Genomic DNA, 20,459 nt, shown 5'->3' on the forward strand with positions numbered 1-20,459 from the left:
TGTTAAATGCCAAGCAAAGCCACATTATACAACAAAAACTCTGCCGGCAATTTTGAGTGAGCGCCTTCAGTACAGCGCGCATGTATTTTTTTCGCTGCTCTTATACCCTATAATCCGAAATATCGTTAAAAACGCGCGGCCTGCGTTGAATAATATATCTGCAGACGTTCAAGAATACAGTACTGTAAAAGCGGTGCTTTAATACAGGAAAGGACTTGGAGTCAAGTCCTTTCCAACTGGCTGTTCACAGCCGGTCGACACAAGTGTTGAACGAGACCAACTGCAGTTTGAGCTCGACCATCTGAAGCACGGGTGGCATCTTTCTTTAGATGTCAGTGGCTTGCATTTGTGTCATGTGTTGCGGATAGAGTGAACCAAATTATCTTTAGGCCATCAAAAGAGATGAAGCAACGCATGAGCGCACTATTGTAGGCGCTCACTGCAAAATTGCCAGCAGAGTTTTCGTTGTATAATATGACTTCTGTTGGCACTTAACAGCCTTTACCTTTCATAGTGATGCATTCCTTATTTCATTCGTCCTCTGAGCCTAGTTTCGCACGCAAGTGGAGCTCATCCGCAGTCGAAGCGGCACTCATGTAATGTGAGCGCCCGCCGCATCGAGCGGCCGCTGCTGCGGGTTTGTCAAGCGGCTGATCACAAGACAAAGCTTGCTGAAGCATGACACCTGGCTGCGCGTTTGTTGCTGTGGAGGTGCTGCTTTGTGATTATGTCGCGTACAAATATTTTGAACATCTTGTATCCGATTTTCAGGGCATAGCGAACGGCGCGGCCGCTAGGCTGACTTGGTCACATTTGACGCATTACAACTTGTTAGCAACCAAAATAATGCAACGTGTTTTTATGCGGAATTGTAGATGACGTCTTTGCCTTCAATCAGACGGATTTAAAAAGAAATTTAAATGCCCTTTTTGAGAAAACTATTTTCAAACTTTGGCGTTCTTGGTGAATCACTTACGTTTCAGCCCAATTACCTATGGAGTGAAACAGAGCGCGATGAAACCACTCAAATTATTTTAAAAGAGAGCGCAAATATCGAAGTTAATATATGCCGATTTTTATTATCCTCACTTTAACTTAATTGCAGCAATAAACTACTGAAATACAGATATTTTGTGCGATTTGTCATGTTTGTGATTTTAGTTTTCAAAAGTGCTTCGACAAGCCAGGGAAATAACAGGCTCATAAGATTGCATTTCAGTTGTTCTCCGAGGGGAATAAATATTGTGACCAAGAAGTGGACCGTTTTTTCTCTAGGTGCGCTCAAAATTGAGAAATGTTTTTTTTTGCGGCCAAAATTAAAAATTTTCTTCCAGGCGAAAAAATCTCTTTTCGGAAAACTAACTCCGAAACCATAGTTCTGGGTCTAATGCCGAGGCCTACAATAAGTTGGTGACTGGGACCTCGTGTTCGATCTTATCTGGACACATCCTACGAAAGGATGCGGCCAGAACTTAGAGGAGGGGAGGTGTTATAAGTATTGCTATTGGCACTAGTCGACCAAAAAGTATAGCTCCCCCAGACATTAACTCAACGACTACATTTTGCTATTGGGGCTCACTCGGACTCTGACTCACTTATAGTTTTCTCAACCGCACTGGCTGCGACTCAAATTCAAGAAACTTTACTCACCCGTACTCACTCAGAGAGACTCGCGGCTCGATCCGAGTCTGAGTGAGTCTACTCATGAGTCCGTCAGCGCATCATTAGCGTTTTGGATCTTGGTATCGGTGCTCTTTTACGCTAGTATCTCACATTCTCGGTGCTCTCTGATGCTCCTTTTCATTTCGTACTTTCCAAAAACCAGTTATCAGTGGCTTCAATCAAGGGCATCTTTATTGAAAGACATGACTCTTATGAGATGTGTTTACCATGAGCTTCCCGTGAAAGACATTACGGGGGCAGGTCCAGGCACCCCCTTCCCTGTATGGGATAGGTTGAATGAACAGGATAAAGTGCCTCAGAGAAGCTGGCCGACGCTTCGATAGGAAGGCCTATCTTTGTCAAAGGCGCCTTGTCATCCTTGGCGTGTTAGTTTTAAGGGGTTAGTGTTGACGTCATGTCCAGCGGTGGTGCGTGTCGCTGTTGGTAACTGCTGCCTGGGAAGAGAAAACTATAAAGCGGAAGAGTGTAACCCTTGCCACATAATTTCAACAAAGTTTGCAACGGCGCTCAGGCCTCTCCTCTCAGAGGTAAGGGGAGCTGCAAAAGAAAGCACAAAAAAAGAAAAAAGAAGAAAAGGGGAGGGGGCGGTCTCACAAAGCGAGAGCCGCCAAAAACACGACGAAGAAACAAGCGGAGCATGAAGGGAACTTGGAAAGGCCGCAGAAGGGCGGCGCGTCTAGCCATCTCAAAGGGTTGCAGAAGATGTTGGGGAAGGCAACTACAGATGGGGAAGCGGGCGCCGTACTTTCAAAGGTGCACATGTCCATTTTAAGTGATATTGAGGGGGTTGTCTGAAAAACACATGCTTAATGGGTGTTTTTGAGACACCCCCCTCAATATCACCTAAAATCGACATGTGCACCTTTAAAAGTACGCCGCCCGCTTCCCCATCTGTAGCTGCCTTCCCCAACATCTTCTGCAACCCTTTGAGATGGCTAGACGCGCCGCCCTTTTGCGGCCTATCCAAGTCCCCTTCATGCTCCGCTCGTTTCTTTGTCGTGTTTTTGGCGGCTCTCGCTTTGTGAGACCGCCCCCCTCCCCTTTTCTTCTTCTTTTTTTTTGCCCTTTTTTGCAGCTCCCCTTACCTCTGAGACGAGAGGCCTGAGCGCCGTTGCAAACTTTGTTGAAATTATGTGGCAAGGGTTACACTCTTCCGCTTTATGGTTTTCTCTTTCCAGGCAGCAGTTACCAACAGCGAGACGCGCCACGGCTGGACATGACGTCAACACTAACCCCTTAAAACTAACACGCAAAGAATGACAAGGCGCCTTTGACAAAGATAGGCACTCCTATCGAAACATCTGCCAGCCTGTCTGAGGCACTTTATCCTGTTCATTCAACCTAATCACATTCCGTGTAGCCAGCTGTCGGCTCCCTTGTCCCCTTCCCTGTATGTTACTCAGGCTTTTGATCAATAAATATTGAGCTCTCGTATGAACGCTAGTGCGCTGCAGTATGTGTAATTAGAGAAGGGTGTAGACATAGCCAACAGAAGGTTGATGGTATTGATGAACATGAGTAGATATGACCATATGTCTGCTAGAAAAGTGGAGCTCACTCAAACTCATTCAATAAATATATTCGGCGTTTAGAGTTCATTCGGACTCAGACATTAAAAATTTCCTGAAACGGGCTTCGCAGAATCCGACTCACTAAATTTTTTCTCAACCGGACCCACTCCGACTGCAGCTCACCCAAATATTACTCACCCGGACTCACTCAGACACAGACTCATGGTTCGATCTGAGTCTGACTGAGTCGACGCATGAGTATTTTCTTTCTGAAGCGCGGATTCGAACGTGCTTTTTATTTCGCCGCAGCGGAATATATACTCTCAGAAAAGCGAATACAATGAGCAAAATTTATGATGATAGCTATCTTAAATGCGCGAAGATTACATTCAATGGTCTAGATAACCATGCTCTTTCTTGAGCAGGTCTATTTAAGCCATGCTAACAGATGATTCATTATTCATTAGTTCAGTATGTACCAACAAGCCCGCATTAACACTCTGTATCGAACGTGCACCCATTCGCTCCGCAACGCGCGGCGATAGACGACTCGGCCACGGAGAGTACGTCTTCGAGCACAGTAACGGCGAGCTATTTATATACACGATTTTCCGCTGGCGGTACTCAAAGCGCGGAAGCGCTTCTGCCTGTTCTTTTGATCACCACCGAAATGGCGCGATGGCGCTTTAAAGGTAGTCGCGCCGCTCGTTGCAATGCGCGCGCGCCTGCCAGTCTACAAGTTGTACTTCGGCCTACAGGGCGTGGTCGCCCGTGCGTGCACGGTTATCTTGTGTTGGCAGTGGTTTGTACGTCTTGTACGTCTTAGTTACAGAGCGCACGAAGGTACATCACTCGCTGTAGCGGCCGCGTTTGCGAAAGGAACGCGCTGCTCAAACCCAAAGAAGTAACAACTGTGACAGTTAGTTCGCGCTCGTCCTGTGTATACCTGTACGTTCGTTTCCTGCGTTATTCTTTGTGTTTGAGCAGCGCGCTTTAAGTGTCAAGCTGGGACAGTTGCTAGTTCGCGGTGGTCTTGTCTGTGTCCTTTTCATGCGTCCTTTGTGCTTGAGCATCGCGCTGGAAGTTTCGAGCTGCTTGCCATTCTTCGCGTTACATTCCAGTCTGTTGCTATTGCATCATTGCTTCGCCATTGCGGCAAAAATGTGTCTTTTTTTAAACAAGGATGATAAGTCACGAGAAAAATATTTGTGAAGAATGGCTTTTAGCACTGCTTGATATCTCTTTTCGCGCGTCATGATTTCCGTTTCACCTATTTGTATAGGTTTTTATTTTTGTTATTAAGTCACCGAAGTTGGTTGGTAAACCAAGGAGAGCTATTTTTGCAGGTAATGGATAACATGGGAATGAACATGTCGATGAGATGAGAGAGGGTAGATTTAGAGAGGTTCCAGTACTGTTCAATGGAGCGCTTGTGAATACACTTCTCCAATTGAAAACATACACAAAATGTCTTCACGCGAAGAACAAATGAACGAAAAACGCCATGTAGGCGCCCACGGCTAGCAGTGTTCATGTACAGTCAGGTGTCATTGTTAAGAAACGACTGTGTTTTTAGTGATGGAAGAAATCAAAAGAATTCTGCTGGTCAAAACGGCATGCAGACTACGCAGGTGCGTGGTAAAGACTGCGAAATCGCACATTACTGCGATATGAACTTCTCGCTACTTGCTCGATAGATAACGCTGTTTTAACAGCGAAGCTTAATGTGCTTGGAGAAACACTGTTAGTCGCGAACAGAACTCTCCTCAACTGCGCGCGCTCTCTTCGGCCTCTTCATGTTCTGCTTGGCTCCCAGAACGAATGCGCCTATTTTTACGGCGTGGAACGCAATACCTCGGATGGGCGAGAGGACGAGTAGAGAGAGAGAGAAAGAGAAAAAAAAAAGAAAGCGAAAGTGAGAAATAGAGACAAAGAAACACAGAAAAAGAGACAGAAAGAGAAAGACAAATGGATAGATAGAAAGAAAGGGAAGAAAGACAAAGAAAAAAAGAGATTAAAAAAAAAACTAAGTGCAAGACAGAAAGAGAAGCAAAGAGACAGAATCAAAGAAAGAGAGAGAAAGAGAGAAATAGACAGTTTTTTTTCTTGTTGCAGTTTCAGAAACCATCCAAAAAGTGAAGGGATCGACAGAAAACAGGCAGCAGATAGAAAAAAGGCCAATCGTTATGCCATACGAGCACAAGGTTCTTCGCAACCTTAAGAACATGGCTAACAGGTACAATGTATCTTTGGTGTTCTAGGCGCCCCGCAATTTGTCCGGCCTATGCCCATGAATTTCTGATGCACCCAGGCCCTTCCCGTGTTGGAAGAGGCACGCAAGGCCGTATGTCGGCTGCTCGGTTGGCGTGGTGTACGAGATCCCGCTCAGTTGCGGTAGGGTTTACATTGGTCAAATAGGCCGGTCTATGAACGACAGAGTTACGGAGCACGAACTTTCCATTAAAAAAAAAACTTTCAGCAGATTTGCCTGTGCATTGCAGTTCCTGCAAGTGTGAGCCCGGGTTTCCCAGTGTACCCGTTCTTGGTAAGAGTAATGATAGCCTAGCGCCTGAACTCATGCAAGCGCATTGGATTAAAAAGAAAGATATCTGTGTAAGCGACACATCAGTTGTTCTGCGTGGTTGCGAGTTTACTTTCTTTCAGTATTCTGTAGATTAAATGGTTCTTGTCATTCTCGATGTCTATGTCTATCTTGAGAAGCGTGTGGGGTGATGTGCAATGCGCACGGTTGCTACGGCTATATATGTCGCTGCTTTTCTGAGAATAAAGTTACTTGCGAGTGACGCCCTACTCTGTTTAAGTGTCTATTAGTGTCTAAGTATTCTATTGAGTGCTTTGCCTATTCTGTAGTGTCTTGAATGATTCCTTGATGGCACACGTTTTTTTTTTTTTTTGTATTTCAGTAAGCATGTACCAACTAGTCCAAGAACAAGATTTACTAGTGACAGCACTGGATCAGGAGTTTATAAAAGCTGACGTGCGTTACCGATGATCAGAGTATCGAGACCGACGATTGTGCTCGCCGCTATCGCTACGCTTTGAGTGTTACAGGTTTTGCTATGCACAAGTTCGCCCAATTAACAATTAAATCCTTACCGGCTTTGGTTCTGTGGCTTTCACCGTCACGGCTACGTGAAAATGTTGTTGAGATCGCGTACCTTGTGCCAGCGCTAGAGCTCCGCCACCCTTGGTCGTTTGAAGCGGTGCCAGCGATGTTAGCGGGAAAGTCTCGTTTTGACTGCAGTCTGTCTGATCGAGATACTTGACAAGAGGACAGCAACAGGGGGAGAATCGAAGGAAGAGGCTGAAGAAACCTTTCTTTGAATACTACATCGAAATTGTTGACCTAAGACTGGCTGCCGGTAACGGATTATATTATTTCGGTGCGCTTTTGTCTTCATTTTGTTGTAATCGGCTTGCATGCGGAAACCCGCATCAAAAAGTGTGGGAAGAACACAATACCAGTGAACACCAATTGGATGATTCTCTTTATGTTTACCACATCTCTGTGAATGACGTTACCTTTACCTTGTGCACGGGGGCGCTCAAGAATTGGGATAATTTAAGGAGGTTGGAGATGTCATCTTACGTTTACGCCCGCATTCCCCGACCGCTGTGTCAAAAATCTACAGGAAGTTGATAGCACAGCAATTCTATTCAGATGTGCCCTTAAATATCTCGCTATTACAGCTGGCACCACAAGAAACATTATGCTAGCGCCATCCATCTGTATGATATGATTAGTTACATAAATACTTCCTGTAGTTCATGTCGAGAAGGGCTGAAACAATGCCCAATACACTGCACGCATGCCGTTAACGACAAGAGATGAAAAAAATGAAATTATGTATGTGGTTCTTTTACCTAAAGGTTGACAAATATGCGGTATGCATGTTACAGAGTACTAAGGTGCGTATTTGGGCCGGTTGGTACATGTTCAACGATACGAGAAACAGCGCGAAACACGGGACAGTGAAAGAGACGGATCAAGCGCTGATCCGCCTCTTTCACTCTCCCGTGTTTCGCGCTGTTTCTCGTATGTTACAGAGTGCCAAGGCAAATGAAATGCAGGTGTCTTTCTTTCGCTCATCTTAACAGGCACAGCACCGGCGCCTTGGAGCGCATCTACAAGCTCCATGCCGAGCTGCTGGAAGACCTTGCAGAGCTTGTGAACATAAGTGTGGCAGAAATCGGAAGGGTGGCACATCGTCACCTGCAACGGACAGCCAGCTTGCACGACTTTATGCGGATCACGGGCGTCGTCAAGGAGCGAGTGGTGTGCCGTGCACGTGACGACGGACGCATGCAGCTGGAAGACTTGTCCGATGACTGCTGGGCTCTGGTCAGGCAATACCTGACACTCGATGACGTCGAAGAGGCGATCGCGGACCCGGGAAACCTTTGAGCCGCTGCAGGAGCAACGACATGAACACCTATAGATTGTTTGTTTAGCCGGCACAACCTGTAGGCGGCGCCGCCCGTAGCCGTCCCTCGGCGTATACAGACCATTCTTTCTTCTCTACGCAAGGCGCCTCGTTACACTTTGGACTCTACCCTTCCTTTGACGACCACTAATAATGTATCAGTAGCTCTTAGTAGTGCCCAAGAAGCTCGTCCACTCGGTCGTCTATGCACGCTTGCTTCACAGCCCACATCGAAGGACAGATACGGCAGTAAGCACTGTCATGTGATCTATATCTCTGATGGCTTTCTGTAGTTCTGAACCCCAGTACGGAAGCGCGGCCTATGCACAAATTTCTTGACATACTATGCCGGCTCGTTAGTCATCATCTACCGTTTCAGTGAGGTTAATTATACGGTAGCGCACCTCACATCCAGCGGCCGACGTTCTGCAAGAACTGAAGCTACAGACGTCACCAGGCTGAAGCCGTACACACGAGTGGACACCTGAATCGTTCTGCCGACTTCATCTTCGCGAGGAGAAAAGTAACGGCGCCTCTGGAGCGAGGCAGGTGAGCTCTGAGAAAAGAGGCAAACGAGGCATTTATTGACGCTTGCGTAGCCTCACCCCATCCAGTCTTCCACCGCCGAGCGTTCGCAATAAAAGTTCCTGGCTTGTAATATTATTAAGAGTTATTTGAGTGTCATATTTGTACAAATGGAAGTCATCTATTAAACTGTCTTTATAATAAAGTTCTAAGCTGCGACTTCACCATCTGCAGATATACTGCTTTTTCAGGAGGATACGACGGAGAACACCCGTTAACAGTGTTAAAAAATTTTCGCTGTGAAAATCTCTTCAGTTAGCGTCAATATAATAAAGCGAAAGCATGTAATGTCTCATAAGAATCCCAAATTATACAGGCGTATTCCAGTGCTGGGCGTATTATCACTTTGTAAGATTTAAGTTTCACACCTGGTGTAGCAGCTGATAATTTTCTTTTGAAAAAGCTAAGTTTACATTCGACGGATCCGCAGGTCCTATGGATGTGGTCCTGCCATTTGTGGTTATCTGTATTTGTCACACAGAGGAGTTCAATTTTTTTATATGTTTCACTTATTTACCATTGACACCATAAAGAGCTTCCGGGAAATTTCGTGTTTGAGAATGTTACGCTCATGGACTTGTCGAAGGTGTCATACCTGGAGCACCTGAAATGTCCTACCTGTCCTATCTGAAGAACAACCTGGCTGTCCTAATTGTCCTACCTGGATCACAATCAAATATTGTTTTCAAGGAGGCGTTAAACAAAACGTGGCCACTCGCGCTTTCCTTGACAGAAGAACAAGCAGTTCTCGGTAAATAATCTCGCTTCACTACTACCACTCACATAATTTCCAATATCATTCACATAGAGTACAAAGCAAAGCGACTGTAATTCAAGACTTAGGGGTCTGAGAGTTGCACTCGCATTGTCTGGGTTGGTAAACTTGTAGTGTGAGCCACCTTTTTTTTTTTTCTTTACAGTCGATGTATTGGTCCCTGCCTCCCACTCCCTCCTCGTGCGATCACGTCGTGCGATCGTGCGATCACGTCATCACGTGGGGTCATCTGATGTGACGTCATCAAGACGTAATCACTGATGGCGTGATATTTTGCATCCTACGTGTTGACGCCACCGCCGAAGGTCACTTTGCTTGTTTGATGAGGCATCTAAATCTCTCGCCTTAATATGAGGTTGAACTTGAACTATAACCATTGATTTGGCACCAGGCTGCCGAAAAGAATCTCCGAGACCACGTACAAAGCGCGTGGTTGAGATCTGCTCCGCCAGATGCCAGAACAATCCCCGCTGCACACAATCTTTGAATGAACTCAATCAGTCAATTTTCATTAGTTATATTTGCAGTAAATTGGTCCTTACCATACTTCAAGTTATGCTCCGGTATCACGTGTATCCAACTGAACTCTTAACTTCAGCCACAACCATAGATTTATATTTTTAAGAAAATGTTTTGCGAATATTTCGATAACGAGAAGTGAGCGCTCTATCAGATAAGCTGGGAAGAGAAAACTGTTACTCAGTACTCGTATGAAGAAAAAAAAAGGCTGCCGGTACCAAGCCTTGAGGAACACCCATGTTACATTCGCCAGCTGTTTCAATGATTTGTTGTCTGTTATTGCGATATACTTGAACCTAGTAGATGATTTTTTTACATTGATGGTGATTACGTAAGGCTTTTGAATAAGCTTTTGTGCGGGACTGCAGGAATTGGTTTTGAGATATGCAGGAATATTAGGCTTATTTGCTTTTCAAGTTAACGTCATTCACGATGTAGTGGACCCTTTCAAATAACAAAGTAACGGTTGATAAGCGCTCACGAAAATCATGTTGTTCGGCGAAAAAAAAATTATTTCCCTCTATGGGCTCTACTAGTTCATTAGACATTATAGGTTCAAGTAGTGTAAATACAGTGCACGTAATGGAAATAGGGCGCTAATTTTTAACGCCGAGCTTAATTGCCAATTTTAACACAGGTACAAATCTAGACTCCAACCAGTTTCTTGAAAGCTTCGACTTCTGTAATGAGGCAACAAAAATTCTCTCGAGAAAAACATGACATGTATTCGGAAAATCGTGTTAGAAATTCATTCGGCATCTGATCGGCACCGAAGGGATTCTTCGTGTCCAATTTCAGCAATGGAGGGACTATACCCTCTCTTGAGTAAAAGAGTCGTCATCTGCTGCGTATATTCGAAACAAGAGTTTGATTTAGCGGAAATGACTGAGACAAAGAATTCGTTGAAGACTCCAGCATTTAACATGGGTTCACTACACATGATAACTTTCAGAGAACACCATAAATTGCCGAGTTGTTTCAAGAAAGGTTCCTCGAAAATGTTTGGTTTGGATCACGCATGAAATTGCTCAGAAACCAGCAAAGGTGGTATAGTGGTTATTGTGCTCGACTGTTGACCGAAAGGTCGCGGGATCGAATCCTGGCCGCGGCGGCCGCATTTTCGGTGGGTGCGAAAATCCTTCAGGCCCGTGTACTTGGATTTAGGTGCATGGTAAAGGACCCCAAGTGGTGGAAATTTTCGGAGTTCTCCACTGTTACAAGTGTTGGAGATTGGGCAAGTTGGCTCGTCGTACTTGAACTGGTATAGCGCATTACGGGGAAGAAAAAACGGCCGAGCAGACCGACACAGGACAGAGCGCTAACTTCCAACTGAGCTTTATTGTGGAAATGCATCAAATATGTAGACTTGCGCAAGCATACAAAAAAAAACACCCTAACGCAACGCCAAGATGCGTTATGGTGTTTTTTGTATGCTTGCGCAAGTCAACATATTTGATGCATTTTCACAATAAAGCTCAGTTGGAAGTTAGCGCTTTGTCCTCTTGTGTCGGTCTGCTCGGCCGTTTCTTCTTCCCCGTAATGGGCTATACCAGTTCAAGTTCTCCACTGTTGTGTCCCTCATAATCATATCGTGGAACTGGGACGTTAAGCCCCGACAAATAATATTTTTATTCGCTCAGAAATTGGACAAACTGGGTCCTAGATTATTATGGTATGCATCGCCCCAGCGCACTGAGAGCAGCAAGACCATGCGTTCTTTGGAATTCGTTGGCGTGCACGACGTAGCCTTGGGTTTAAATGAATAAGAAGGCGGGTTGTCCACGGACTGCGCTACACACAGAGCTTATCTATTTTCGGCACAAACTGTGGTAAACATTCGTGCACAGCGTCGGTTGCATAGAGACGGCCTTAAAATCAAAGTTCACGGTTGCTACTTGCGATCACCCTCCCCCTCCCCCCCCCCCGTCTATTCAAGATCTGTCAAGACGGGCGGGGCGTTTCCTCTTTGGCCGCATTCGACGGCAGGCCTTACACATGGGAGGGGGGGGGTCATCGCATGAACCCCCCGAACGACGGAGATGGGCCGGCTCGTTTGATTTCTGCTTCAGTCGCGTTCGCCGCCCACGCTCGCGCACAGTGCTGGGCAGTATCGTAGATGTATCTTAGATACTCTTTGGTTATCTGGTATCTGTATCCCGATACGTCTCGCACGACGTGCATCAGTATCTGTATTTCCGATTCATCGAAGAATGATCGAGTATCTTAAGATACAAGATACTCAGATCGCAGCGCCACCGTGAAAAACAATAAACGTTGGCTGAACTGCACTTCTCAAGCTGATACTGCTGCCACTAAGCTACCTGAATAAAACTAGGGACCGTGACATTCCTTTATCTCTCCGTGCGAGATTTCCAGCGAGGATAGGCGATTAGCTCTAAGCATCCCTATGGGTGGAGCAGAGTCACGTGGTCGCTCTCGCGTCGTTTCGACATACAAGCGCACGAACGTCTACGGCCAGCCGAGCTTTCTTTTCTGGTCTTTTTTCAGTTTTAGTTTTAGTTGTGTCAGTGCCATGGCACTTGGTATTTAGCCACTGTCCTGTGCCGCGTACTCCAATGCGTGCGGCGTCTTTCGCACACATTCTGATGGAGCTGTAGTGTCATTATCGAAGTTTCTCTAGCGCGGTAGTTCGTTACAAAGTTCGTTGCAAGGCATCAATGAGGGTGGCTTTGTGTCGCGTGGTTTTGACACATCGGCGATGTGAAGGGTCTCGTCGACGTAATATTCACTTACATCCAATGAGATTTACTTATATGCAAACAAGATTCTAAAAGCTATAGCACCTCCGGTACCGATGGGTCTAACAGAAGGAGCATTCACCTGACAGGCGCTGCCTTGGCGTACGTCTCTGTTTCTCTTATTCAAAGAGTTTTTAAGATCATATTTTGATTCTTAGCACAAGTTATTTCTTAGCTGTGCTTCTTTTCCATCCCATGCATTACCTAAATCTCTATATCGATTAGTGCAATATGTCTTCAACGTGCTGCCAAGATAAGCTCTCATGTTTACGCTTTCTTTCAACAGTCTGCGTCATTCCTGCTACCGTTTCCGTACTTATATTTCACTTTAATTTACTGCTATGTAAAGGCGACGTTGAGGACGAATATATAATAATCGGGGCGCGCCTGGAGTATACAGTAATGAAGATTCTGCTTAATACTAAGTAAAATAGCGAAATTGAGTTTGCAATATAATATCGCAATTTATTAGAACCAATCTTAAATATGTTAGCAAAGGTATTGGAGAAGCATTCTTATACCAAATGCTCCGTTTTTCTTATGAGCATCCCAACGAGACGTTTTACGTTATTTTCTATAGGCATTGAATTTAATTGTCGTATAGCTATTAGTGGTCACGCGCCGCGGCGGTCTAGTGGTTATGGTGTGTGACTGCTGACCCAAAGATCGCGGTGCCCGCATTTCGATGGAGCGAAAATGCTAGAGGCCCGTGTGCGTATACTTAGGTTTTAGAACCCCAAGTTGTCGAAATTTCCGGAGCCCTCCGTTACAGCGCCTCTCATAATCATGCCATGGTTTTGGAACGCAAAACGCAACAACTGTTATTAGGTCTTGAAAATGCTGTCTGTGTCGTGTTTCTATACTTATTCGCTGTGTTTGATACGGAACCGCTTTTCTATTTGACTTAGGTATATTTGTTTTCCTCGTTCAAGCACCCCACAAATTTTTTTACTGTTGCTGATTGCGAGGTAATCAGACCTATAAGTGGCAATAGTGTGAATAACGGCGGTGTCTTGCGGCGCTTTATGCAACTGTACGATACGTCTGTAACGTTTCTGGTCTGCGCATGTTCTTGATGACGTACACCTGTCCGCTGATCCGTGATTGCGAAAACCGTAATACGATTACGGGCGAGATAGAACTCTGCAACGGTGTTTGCACCATCGTGCAGAGGATTTTTATTGAAGTTCTTGTGATTAGACGGCAACCTGTTAGCTGGTCAGCAAGCAGAGCAGTGACTCCCATGAATTGCAAAAGGCACAAGCAAACACCGCAAGCAGCGAAGTGTATGATGAGTTGTCATGTTAAGCAGCTAAAGCAGCGCCAATAAGTTGTTTCGGAAACCGATATACCTTGAGCAAGAAGTACAAAACTTTTGAGATACTAATTTCATTAAAAAAATAAAATTGGTCGGATTTAATAAATTCTGAAGCAAACATTTTCCGCATAGGCGTTTAGTGCTATTATACAAATATATATTAACAAATTTGGGAATGTATCGAAGTATCTTACGATACAATTGGAATGTATCGTATCGGTACAGTTATTGTGGTAATATATAGTATCTGTATCTCAAGTACATCTTGCCTGCGTATCTTGTATCGTATTGCGATACAGTTTCAAAGTATCAATGCCCACCACTGCTCGCGCACTTTTACCCGCGGGTAGAACATACGATGCTCAGCGGGGTGTCATCAAATTGCACTTTATACGGAACATGACGGCGATGGCAAAAGCCCGACGAAACTGTCCATTCAATTGCTATCGCAATAGAAGTTCTATCAACGGTAGTGAACCTGCGACCTCTCGGTTCACGAGAACAGAGTATGTCAAAGTATGTCACAGTCACATACTTTGCATGCTTTACAAACGCGCCTTTGATATCTCACAATTTCCTCTCACAAGACTCGTGGTTGCCGCGGTGGTGTCGGCGTCGCGGCGCGGTAAAGTGAAGTAATGCATCGTGACCGTGGCCTCCGCTATTAGCTCTTGCAACGCGTCGTTGCTACGCCTCCGTCCCAATCGGCGCGTTTCCAATAGGAGAAGTGCAATTTTGTCAACACCTTAACACACCGAGATGTGGCGACCTTAGTCGAAGCCTCGGCCTCGCTCATAGCATTCAATGATATTAAAAATAGCTCTGCGACGCGCGCCTGCCTCGCCTGGTTGTAACACCGCTCTCCCCGCTTGCGCTCTCTCCGAGAAAAATTGCAGATGGTCTAGAGAGGAGACACGACGCGCGTAGCATTTCCCTCCAGTCCGGCCGTGGTGTTCAATAACTCTTTAATATGGTGAGGGATGACCAGCTTAGCCCAGTTGTGTGTCCAATCAGCGACGCTCTTCTGGCGGTCATACTACTTTCTCCGATTACGCTCTCACCGCTAGCTACTGCAGCCACCACAATGGTTTGCTTAATTATTGATCCTGGACGTCAGTCGTCGGGATGGAATGTACCACCAAGCGTCAGCGTGGGTACATCCACGTTAAATGGTGTTATAGCTGCCAAACACCAATATAAGTTGTGCAAGCTGTCTTATATGAATGTACGTAAACATTTAACTTTTCCTTAAGAGTATGTCTTACATTCGTGTTGTACCGATTCATACCGATTCTAATGACGAAGAGATCGACCATGTTTTTTAACTACTCTCAGCTTTCGTGCACAGCCTTTCAGTTTTTGAGATATACTGTGTTGCGTTGTCGCATCGTCAATACTAAACAGTTCAGAGCACCACAGCTTCAGGTATAGTGTACTATCGGCGTCAAATGAAACGCGAACAGCAGAGCGGGTGGCCTCAGCATTAGCAAAGGTTACGTGCGTGCCGTCCAGTCACTGCCAGGCGCACACGTCCTGTTTGGCAGCACTGTGCGATCCCCTTGCTGTGCGATTTTTCACTTTTGTTCTAGTTCTGATATGGTGATGAAGGCGGCCGGCGTGGGCGTGCCTGACCCTTTTGGCCGTTTCACTTTTTGGTTCGTTTATATCTTTTATTTTTAGGGGCGTAGCTCCTTAAACCGTGGGTCGTGCGTCCCCGATGTATGTAGTAGCCACATCTCGTTTAGTTCGTGGAGTGTCCGCTGGATGGCGGTACTTGTTGCCGGCTAGATAACTGAGGACGACGAAGTGGGAAGCTCGAGCAGCAACCACGATTTCTCTGAGGAAGACGACGCTCGGGTCTTCGGTTCTTCAGACGTGTTCAAGGCCGGCTAGGTAACTGAGGACGACTAAATGTGAAGCTCGAGCAGTAACCACGATTTCTTTGAGGAATACGACGCTCGGGTCTTCGGTTCTTCGGACTTCAACGCCTGATGCTCACCACCCCTTCACGAAGCGGTTCTGCCAGTCCGATCCCGCAACACGTTCCTGCAGTGGCTACTCCTGTCCACCGCTACAGTCGCCGACTGCGAGGCCTTAGTCCCGAGGCCATCCCTCTGGAACTTCTCCAGCCAAGCCCTACATCAGGAGAAATGGCCACCGCCGGCGCTTCACAGGTGACTGTTGAGACCTGGAACGCAACGAGACCATACATGAAAGGATACGTTCCCGTCGCTTGCGTCGACGATTCCGACCGTCATGCCGGTGGCGTCGCAAGTTACTTAAAGCAGTCGGAAAAGTCCAAAAATACAAAACTACCACCGACCGTAGAGAGCGACAACGGTGAACACGCTGCCATCGATTTCAACGGCATCGTCATTATGACAGTATACCTTGCACCTAAGCTCTCCACTGGAGACGTCAAAGCGTTCATCGACGATGCAATGCGTAAATACGACAGGAACAGACTGTTTCTACTCGTCGGCGATTTCAAAGTTGACGTTGCAGACGCAAATAAGCACTGGTTGATGCAACACATGGCAATCAGATATGGACTCAGATATATATCGTTTGACCACCCGAAGCCAACCATTATCAGGGGGACTTGCATCGATGTAGTGTTTGCCAACTTCAAGGTAACACCCATACAAGAACCGCTTTCCCTGCATTTCACCGATCACAAAGCGGTGATAATGAAGAGACCACGGAAACCAAGAATAAAAGTTTGATGTTTAACATTTCTCACGTGTTTACTTTAGTGGGGCGAATTACTCGTATTCACGGTTTACGATGATGCCCTCCGGAGCTTCGCCACACTCATCATCATTCACCCCGTGGATATGCTGTAATTTTTTTCCCTTGAAATATCAGAACTAGAGTAGAGGCAAAAACATGGTTGATCCCTCCGTCATAGGAATCGGAATAACACGAAAGTAAAGCGTGCCCTTACAGAAGTAAGTGAATGTTTACTGTACATTGATATAAGAGAGTTTGCACAATGTATATTGATGTCTGGCAGCTATAGTATACATGCTACTATGTATAAGGGAGGGGATTGAGGACAAAAAGGCCCTAGGAGGAGGAGGGCAGGAAAGGAGAAGGAAAACAGAAGAGAATATGATCGCGGTATGTAGATGTCACAACGTAATGATGCTGATGTAAATTAAGTTACAGTTTATCAATTCGGTTAATGTCCTCGTAGAATCTAAACAGAAATTGTAAAATCTGACGTTGCTGAGGAGGTGAAGACGTAGGTCCAAGTATTTTCCCGAGATCTAGCGGTGCTTGGGAAGTTGAGCATATTTTACTTTGGAGACAAGAGTTTTCTTCTCTGTATGTCTGGCAATCTAATAAAATATGTTCTATTGATTCTAGAGCATTATAGTTACCAAAGTATGGGTCTGTGGTCAAACCAAGGTGGCACATGTAGCTATTGGTGAATGCTTCGTTGAGGCGAAGTCGATGATAGAGTGTCTCAAGGTGACGGGGAAAGTGATGCGAAAGTTTTGTTCTTAAGTCAGGGTCTATGGAGCGGAGAAAGGTCTTGAGGCGAAATATTCCATAATTGATCGCACTCTCGGTGGGCGTTCTTCTTTGCCATTGCTGATGCATCTGATTTAGTGGAGTATGTTCGACAAATTTTCCTTGAATACTTACATCTACGTGCAGCTAGATCCGCTTTTTCATTTCCGTATATGCCAAAGTGTCCGGGAATCCACTGAAACATGACAGTGTGACCAGACACAGTGGCCATGTGGGTGGATGTAACCAATGTCTCGGGTCACCGGATGTTGTTGACGAGTGGCGTTGATGTTGCTTATGCTCTGTAGGGCTGTTTTCGAATCCGTTAAAACATCCAATCATCTAAGAGGTTGACGCTGGATGTAAACAATGGCTTCCTTTATCGCATGCAGTTCAGCTGACGTGCTTGTTGCTAGTCGTTCGAGAGGGTAAGAGAAGCATTGGTCAGTTGAAGATATGTATAATCCACATGACGAACTATGGGCAGAGCAAGACACGTTGGTAAAGGTGTGAGCCGAACTGGGGTATTTCTTGGTGATGTATTCGAGGGTTACTTGCAAAATCTCAGCTCGTGGCATATTCTTTTTCGTGTTGATACCGGGGATGTGTGAACAGACTTGCTTGGATGACAGTGTCCAAGGTGGAAAATTCATGGGCATGAGCTGACGCATCATTGCAGGAATGGGGCAGCTATTCTTGGACTGCTTGTGCAAAGCTTGAGTTAGAGTAGCTTTTAGAAATGTGGCCAAGGAAGTGTTTTCCATCTTCGGTGATGTGTCGGAGATGAATGTGCAAGACTTCTTGCATACTCAGGACGTCGAGAGGTAAGCATCTTGCTTCCGCTACCGTTCCGACGCACGATGATCCTTTTAGTAGACCAAGGCATATTCGTAGAGAGTTGTTACGTGCGGCATCAAGTTTCTTTTTGCTGGTCAACGGTATTCGCTGTAGTACTGGCAGGCTATAGAGCAAAATACCGTGGACGTCCAGAGTTGCACAAAAGTTTTGGACGTCCAGAGTTGCACAAAAGTTCATCTATCCCTGCCTCTTCAGAGTGGTTAAGTAGCGACGGATATGTGTCTGTGCTCACCGGCAAGCACGGAGATATTTGATGTTTTTAGTCCTTAGCGCTTTTCGTTTTGCACGCCTTCGTATCGCAGCTAGTCTATGAAATTCTTCATCATTGGCTAGGTTATAACAGTGCTTGCTTGTGGTAAGTGTGCTTTCTCTCAGGCAGTAGGAAATCGTGGGAATGATCTCAGCGCTCCTGCTTGTGGCTGTGATTCCTCTATTTGCTGCTTCTGTGTACGCTTTCCAGTCGACGGATGCTCTCTGTATTTTTTTCCGGTGACGCCTGAGCATCAACAGCTGATATCATAATTGGATATTGATCACTACCTCGCGTTTCCAAGTGCAATAACTGAACAGCCTTGTAGTGTTCCTTGATACAAACGATAGGTCAATGCAACTTGCGGTCTTTGGATTCTTCAAGTAAGTGACACTACCAATATTCAGCGGTTCAATAGAATACTTTGTTAAAAGCTCCACAAGTTTGGCTCCACGTGTGCATGTATGCGAACTACCCCAAATTTCGTTATGAGCGTTGAAGTCACCGCATTTAATAAGCGGCGCGGAAGTTTTGCTTATCAAGATATCTAGTCTAGAAACATCAAACGGCGAATTAGATTGAAGGTATATCGATGACCAGGTATGTCGAATGCCAACTAGGAGTCGGCTGATACCCTTTTGCTGACGTGAATGATAAAATTAGTAGCCATTCGTCCGGAATTTTTCACCAACATCATGGAACTCGGAAATCACAATAAAAGGGAAGCGGTACACTCGCACAAGGCACTGGAAGTCCATTAGCTTCGAGCGCAAACTGCGAGCGTTCCACTGAAATATTGTACATGTTCGGATGTGTTTGTTAATGCAAACTGCAGGTGAGGACATTGCTAGTGAAGCCATCATTGCTGCGTCGATGAGTCGTAGCGCTGCGGCACGTACGGTGCTAGGTGTATGTGGATTCGTAGGTGTGTGCTGGCCGTTGCCTGCGCTTGGTATACCTCGGGGCTTTGCTTGGAGGGTCTTCGAAGATGATTCTTCTGCAAGGTACTACATCCGCGTTTGGTGGCGGTTCATTCCCTCTAGGTGCTTTTCCCTGAATTAGTTCCAAGAGACGTGCCAGAGTTGCTGCTTTCTTTTTAGGGCACCCTCCGTACGAGGCCGGGTGAGAACCCTCACAGTTAGCAAAGGGGTGCTGTGCTCGTCACTTGCACTCCTTATGTGTATGAGCTAGTGATGCAGTACTATCGATGGTACTATCGATACTATCGATAGCTGAGTCACTATCGAACTATCGATGGTCAAAAATACTATCGATAGCGCTATCGATAGTAAAAAATTCGATGGTACTATCGATAGTATAAAATAAACAGCGCGGACTCACTGCAGAATAAAGTTGGTTCCCCGCGCGCGTGGTACATAGTGCATCCGGAGGAGCAGGCTGAAGGGCAAGAAAGTTGACATGCTTGTGTTCTTCACCAGAGTGCTTTGCTGACACATGATCTTAAAGACAAACTGTTCAGCTGTAGCGGAAAGGAGGCCTTTACATGTGGCGGGACTGCGAGGGTACAAATTGATATTGCATTTTATTTATTTTATTTATTTATTTATTTATTGGTACTGCTATCCCCTGGAGGGATTTTAGCAGGTGGGTACAAAAGACGTAAATATCGGCATATAACACCAGGCAAACAGATGGAACAGCTTGTCATATTTCACATAGTAGGCAGCCGTATAACACAAAGGAAACAAATAATTATCACTTGTATTTTACAACGTAAACAAACGTAACAAAATATTACCGATGGCACATCACTCTCATTTGAAGAAAAGAAAAAACAATGATTTCAAAATAAAAAAAAGTTAATTGTAAGGTGTAACTGGTTGCTTTTGGATACGAATTTATTGGTGGATATATTGCGCCACGCACACTGCAGAAATAGTTAATTTCTCTGCCGAAAATTGCTCATAAATTAAGCGAAGCTGGTAGTAAGCTATCGGAAATATTTAGGCAATATGGCCGGCCAGCAACAGCATCATCATTCACACCACTATCGATAGTATTGTCACGTGGTTGTGTCGGTGAAGAATGCTGCAGCAAGAATGGGAAACGCGGAGCTCTTTATTTGGGCAAACTTGTGCCCAGAAAATTAAAACTGCAAATACAAGCGATACATGTTGCGCACTGATAGCGGCGAGAGCAGTCGTCAGCCGTTGGATAATTTGATCATCGGTGGAACGCGTCGTCCTTTATACATCAGCCTTCAAACCTTCCAGCGT

The sequence above is a fragment of the Rhipicephalus sanguineus genome, chromosome 2, assembly GCF_013339695.2.
Source record: "Rhipicephalus sanguineus isolate Rsan-2018 chromosome 2, BIME_Rsan_1.4, whole genome shotgun sequence".
NCBI lineage: Eukaryota > Metazoa > Arthropoda > Arachnida > Ixodida > Ixodidae > Rhipicephalus > Rhipicephalus sanguineus.